A 6,880-nucleotide genomic window follows, 5' to 3' on the forward strand; every position below is an offset into this window, starting at 1 on the left:
AAGAATAAAGGGGAGAGAACAGGAGGAGACATAAAAGTCTTCAGACTAAGGTAAGGTCTAACCCCTGTGGAAGAAGAGTGGGAAAGAAGGAGGGCTGGGTAGGAAGAGTCTCAGACTGCAGCATAGTTCCAGAAGAGGTTCAGCCAGGCCAATGTGGAGTCAGTGAACCAAACTGTCAATTGAAGGAGTATTGCGTCTTACAGAAATGAGGCTGCATTCACATCCTCATCATGCTCAGTCAGGCAGTGGCTGGGAGCAATAGTGTGAATTGTGACCTTGGTGCAAATGTGGTGGATCCAGCAGAGCTGCAGTCAAGCGTCATGTTAAAATATGCTCCTTATAACAGGATATTTGAGAGGCCCAAGTTCAGGGCTACGACGGTCACTGAGAAGCACATTATGGGAAGATGGATAGATGGATGAGTTACTAAGACTCTGAAACATAGAATGGGTGGCCTTGACATGTTCTTGAAGCTCATTGCTGTAAGCAGATGAGCCTGCTTTGGTCAAGAGACAATGCCTAAAGCAACTTGGAGTGAAGCACATTTGAATTTGTGGGCTGATAATACATATTATTTTGAATTGCCTCACAGATACAGGAGTAGCTATTGTGTGCATATTTAATTTCCCTGGATGAACTTCGGCTAGGGACAGGCCACTCATCTATTCTGATATACTTTAATTAAGGTATTTTAGTTTTAATATAATTTAGTATCATCATCTTCATTATATTTACCTGAAATAGAGAAATAGTTCAAAAGCATTCTCATTTCAGGTTAATATAACAAAGATGATAATATATTGTAAATTAGATACCGATTCAGAACATTCACCGTGCTTCCTTTGGAAATATTGGCTCAATAGACTCTATAATTACTGGAAAGCAGAAATATAAAGCTGTCATACAAACTGAAGTGTTTCTACTGTTTCTCAGAGGCATTTAATCAATCTAGCCAAAGCAATCAACAAACTAGTTGTTTATTGCCATACATTCTAAATAGGCTAATGGCTACGTTTATTTTAATTTAACTGACTAGATGTTGGACCACTGTGATAACATAAAACAGTACTCCCAAGTGGCTTTTAAGGTTGGAAGATTGCAGAAAATTCACTAGAGGTAATATTAATGAGTAAAACTCCATCTTTTCTCTATTATTTTACACTTAAAAAAAATACTGTTGAATTATACATTGGTCAAAATAACCAAGAAACTTTGTTTAATATAGTAAGTGCTTATTAATTTTAAAAAATCATTTTTGTGTAACTGAGAGGTGGCTGTAATTTGAGTCTTAGTCTCTGGAATCTCTTTGTGAGGATGCCTTTGAGTTTCCTGGGCAGGATATACCTATATGCCTTGCTCATGGTATGGACTCAATGACGACTTCTTAATTTGATTTGTGTTACTCTTCAAAGACAAAGGACAAACCAGACCACTTCAATCTGTGACTCATTCACAAAGACCAGTAGTCTCAAAGTGTGTTCCTGACCCAGCAGCAATAGCATTAACATCACCTAGGAACTTGTTAGAAGTCAGGCCCTACCCCAAACATACTGAATCTGAAAATCTAAGGGTTGGGCTACCAATGTGTCTTCTAACAAGCTCCCAGGATTCTGGTGTTTGCTGGGAAAACATCTGCCTAAGGCCATTTTCTAAAATAATTCAGAAAATTAAAGTAATTCAGAAAATTACTCTGTGGCATATTGACAAGTGTTGTGAAACAAAGGGGTTCCCTGTTAAAAAAAAGTTTGGGAAGTTCTGGGCTAAAAAATTAAGAAGTGCCCTTGGACGACACCCCTTCACAGCAATCCCCTACAGGTCCTTTATGCTGACCCATCACTCTATACATGTGCTTGCTTATGCCTGGTAAATGGCATAGCCCATACTCTTTCTTCCTAGAGTCTAGGTCCTAATCTTTTGTCCACTCAGAAAAAGAGAGTTTTCCCTCCCCCTGCCCAAAGCCCACCTTTCCTTTTTCTATCCCAAGATGGTCTTGTGGTCTGACTCTCTGCCCTCTCTACCAACAGGCAGTCACAGACATAATTAGGTAGCATCTTAACCAAAGTCTTGGTTGTTCAATCCCAAATAACTGCCCTTTTGGGATACATTCAGTGCAGTCCAAATATCTATTTAGAAAACAGAAATTTTTCTGTAGGGACACCATCTTGCTGAAGACATATTCAATATCTATCACAAAACTGAATTAAAATATCCCAATCTGAAATATTTCTATTTGTGTTACTTCAGTGGTTCAAGGCTTTCTCAAAACTAATGTACAATTCTTTGTTTTACATCTGCAATACAAAACCTAACAAGTGCTTGCACCCAGAATAGATTCCATGAGAAACTGGTTATAGAACCCCATAGGGAAGGTTTTCAGTTTCAAAAAAAAAAAGCCAAGCCAGTTGTTATAAAGTGTGTTCCAACTCATGACAATTTCGTATGTCAGAGTAGAATTGTGTTTCATAGAGTTTTTTTAATTTCTCAGAAGTAAATCACCAGGCCTTTCTTCCAAGGCTCCTCTGGGTGTCATAGAATTTCCAATCATTGGTTAGTATTTAACCACTTATGCCACTGAGGGACTGCAACTTAAAATTCAACCTCTACCACCAGTAGTATAGTGCCTAAGGCACTTGACTGCTAACCAGAAGGCTGGCGGTTCAAACCCACCAGCCATTCCTTGGAAGGAAGGTTGGACAATCTACTTCCATAATAATACTGCCTCGGGACCCAAGGAGGGTTCACTATGACTCCGGTCCAACTCGATGGCACATAACAACAACAAGAAGCACCAGCAACAGGAAGAAAATGAATATAGTGGTTGTCCCTGCTGTAGCAGCTACCGAGTAAGACTGAAACAAGAGAGCCAAATTACTATTCACTAAAGAGAAGAATGTAATATTTTCCAGTGCTTTTAAATTTTACATGATGTTCCACTGTTGAGTCAATGTAGTAAGTCAAAGAGCAGGAGGAGGAACATGCAGACAGAGGGATCATTGCAAGCCCTACAGAAAACAGCATTGAACTTCTTCTCTGACTTTGCTTAGGTCAAGATATATCCTCATAGAGTGAACTGCGAACATTTAATGGTTGGTGACCTGGGAGAAGCAGGCTTCCAAAGCTCAAGCCCTAAAAAAAAGCTAATAAAATTTTGGTGTGTTGAAATTTGAAGAATAACTGAAGCATGATTTCAGATTTAAAACCTCTTAAAGGAAGACACCAAATAATGCCAAGTTTCTCCTGCCCGGCTGTAATGAGAACAATTCAGTTCTGAAGGAGAAAGGGTGTTAATTTAAGGTTAGTTGGCATGGCAAACAATAGATGACGTATCCTCCCTTTATATCCTAGAATAAGTGTGTGTCATCCTGGACTCGCTTCTAGTTCCTCTGACTCAAATTCATGCATTGTTAAAAGCTTATTAAAATACATTGAAGCAAGGCACAGCAGACAGCAAAAATAGAGACAGTTTTTGACGCCAAGCCAAATAATTTCAGCGTTTCATCCCAATGTGCATGTAAACAAACTGTCTGTCAGACACCCATACATTTGAATGGAAAATTATTCAGAAAGGGGGATGATGACTGGGATTCTGAGAACAGTTACCACTGCGGGGAATTTAATACACTGGCATATGTTATCTGTGGAAGGCTGTTCCTTCACTTAGTGTCATGTCACATTAACAAATATTTTGTTACATGTTTTCATCATGCAACACAAAACTCTTATGTAAATTACAGTAATTAAAATCAGGTTTTTCAAAGCAAAGAAATTAAGCCTTTTTCCACATGCTGCTTCTGCTTTCTACATGGAGAAAATGTTACTATGGATTGAATTGTGTCCCCCCAAAAGATACGTTGAAGTCCTAGTCGCTGGTACTTGTGAATGTGAATTTGTTTGAAAATAGGATCTTTGAAAATGTTTTCAGTTAAATTAACGTGAGGACAAATTGGCATAGCATGGTTCCCAATCCAATCTGAGTGGTGTCCTTCTGAAAGAGTCAGATGGAGGAAGGATGCCCATGTGAAGATGCATCCACAACTCAGGGTAGATCTGGAACTGTCAAAGGTGGTAGAGATGAGAAAGGGATCTTCCCCTCAGAGACTTTGGACTGTAGGTTAACTGACATGTGGATTTTGGCAAATAACAACAACAACAACAGCCTCAATTATGAGATAATAGATTTCTGTTCTTTTAAGCCACCCAGTCTGTGGTATTCTGTAACAGCAGCCCTAAGAAACTAATACAGAGGGAAAATGAAAATAATTATCCTGAAATTGGCTTTATTTACAAAGAACACTGACAGAGCTTAGAAGACAGACCTTAGAAATTGTTCATAATTAAGCACTCCCATCTATTAAATAGGGAGCATGGAGCATCAAATACTAATATGGAGGTTAAAAGAACACCAACCCATGGAGTTGAGAGTAGTACAAATGTAATTGGATTTTCAATGTGCAAATATATGCTGTAGGGAGATCAAAGACTACAGCCTTCAGTATGTATTTCACCTCCACCTAAAGAAAACACAATTCCTCACAACTGAACCAATAAGCAACATCATGATAAATGGAGGAAAGATCGAAGTTGTCAAGAATTTCATTTTACTTGAATCCAAAAACAACAGCCATAGAAGCACCAGTCAAGAAATCAAATGATATTTCATTGGGTAAATCTGGGTGCAGAAGACTTTTAAAGTGTTGAAGAGCAATGATGTCACTTTGATGACTAAAGTACATCTGACCCAAGCCATGGTATTTTTAATCACCCCATATGCATGTGAAAGCTGGAGAATGGATAAGGAAGATCAGAGAAGAAGTGATGCATTTAAATAATGGTGTTGATGAAAAACATGGAATATACTGTGGACTGCCAGAAGAACGGGACCTCTGGTGGCGTAGTGCCTAAGGCATTTGACTTCTAACCAGAAGGCTGGGGGTTCGAACCCACCAGACACTCCTCGGAAGGAAGATTGAGTAATCTACTTCCGTAGAGATACTGCCTCGGAAACCCAAGGAAGGGTCGCTATGAGTTGGAACTCAATGGCATTGAGTTTGGTTTTTGTTTGTTTTTTGCCAGAAGAATGAACAAGGCTGTCTTGGAAGAATACAGCAAGAATGATCCTTAGAAGCAAGGATGGCCAGAATTCATCTCATGTACTTTGGACATATTATCAATAGAGATCAGTCCTTGGAGAAACATGTCATGCTTGGAAGAGAGGGTCAGTGAAAAAGAGGAAGATTCTCATGAGATGGATTGATAGAGTGGCTGCAACTATGGGGTTATGCACAACAATGATTGTGAGGCTGGTACAGGGCCAGGCAGTGTTTCATTCTTTTGTACAGAGGGTCACTATGAGTTGGAACTCACTCAGTGACACTTAACAGCAACAACAATAGATGCTAAAGGCTTTGTTTTAACTGAATGTAGGGTCATAAACAAACTAACAAACAAAAAACAAACTCACTGCCGTGGAGTCGGATCCGACTCATAGCAACACCTCCTTGGGTTTCCAAGGCAGTATCACTACGGAAGGAGATTGCCCAATCTTTCTTCTGAGGAGTGGCTGGTGGGTTTGAACCGCCAGCCTTCTGGTTAGCAGTCAAATAGGTTCTAACTAATCCTCGAAGTAAATGAGAAAAGTATGGTTTTACTTGTAGCAGATTGCTAGATGTTCTTCCGTATTTATCCTCCTTATAAGCCATAGTCATAGGACTTGCAGCTGAGCTTGTGGCCTCCCGGTTTGTCTACACATCCCAGGCTTCCTGCTAGACCGATATGGCCTATGAGTAATTATTGACCTAAGGCATGTATGTGAAAGTGACTTGAGCATCTTCCTGGCTGTGCCCTTCCTCCTTCTCACTGTCTGAAATGTGAATGAAGATGTGGGTAAAGGTGACATCAATACCTCAGTGACAGGAACCAGTCAGCGAACACCTAGGCGGGTGGCATTGCCAGAGCAGCCTCAGATTGCTTATCCATTATTAAGGATGTAAACAGCCTTGTTTAAATCATATTATTTGGGTTATCTGTTAAAGAAGGTGAATGTATACTTTAACTAATACAAAATATGTTTGTTAAAAATTAAAGGATGTAGAACTTCTAACCCTCTGAAGCAGGATTTGGTAAACTACAGCCACAAGCCAAATCCAGCTGACTGCCTGTTTCTGTAAATAAATTTTATTAGAAAATAGCCATTTTTATTCATTTACATACTGTGTCTGGCTATTTGACACTACAACAACAAAATTGAGTAATTGTTGTAGAGACTGTATGGCCCCCAAAGGCTAAAATATTCTGGCCCAAAGCAGAAAAAGTTCATTTATCTCCAACTCTGTCATAAAAGGGAGGAAAAGAAAACTGGTTCATCTATTAAAAGGAAAGCAGAAGAAACAAGAGGGAATCATGAAAAGTAGGGACTTTTTAAAAAGTCAGGAATATGACTAACTATATTTGGTGGTTAAAATGAATGTTAGTGGGCTAAATTCCTTCATTAAATGTGTCAATATTTGTCAGATAAGGCAATGAGTAGAGCCTGCAGTTGTTAGGAAATTGGGGACATTTAGATAAAGATTAAGGGAACTTCAGAAAAACCACAACAGAATGGATTTGGTGTGGATAAAATTTTCCCAGGAAAGAAAGAACTCTACTTTCAAGAAAGTCTGTGTGCAAAATTCTAAGTAGCTGTGAGTAAGCTAAGAGAATCAGTAATTATTTCTACTGAAAAGAAAGAGACTGAGAGGAAGCCAGCTTTGTTTCCTCAGTGAACTGAAAAGCTTTTGGTGAGATATTTACAAGGGAAGGTAGCTACAGGGGAGGGAAAAATCACTTTTACCAAAGAACAGATGCCAAGCTCAACAAAATGCAATTAAGTGCTTACTTATGC

This window comes from Orycteropus afer, unplaced genomic scaffold (assembly GCF_000298275.1).
Source record: "Orycteropus afer afer isolate SDZICR_OR568_19922 unplaced genomic scaffold, OryAfe1.0 scaffold00111, whole genome shotgun sequence".
Taxonomy (NCBI): Eukaryota; Metazoa; Chordata; class Mammalia; order Tubulidentata; family Orycteropodidae; genus Orycteropus; species Orycteropus afer.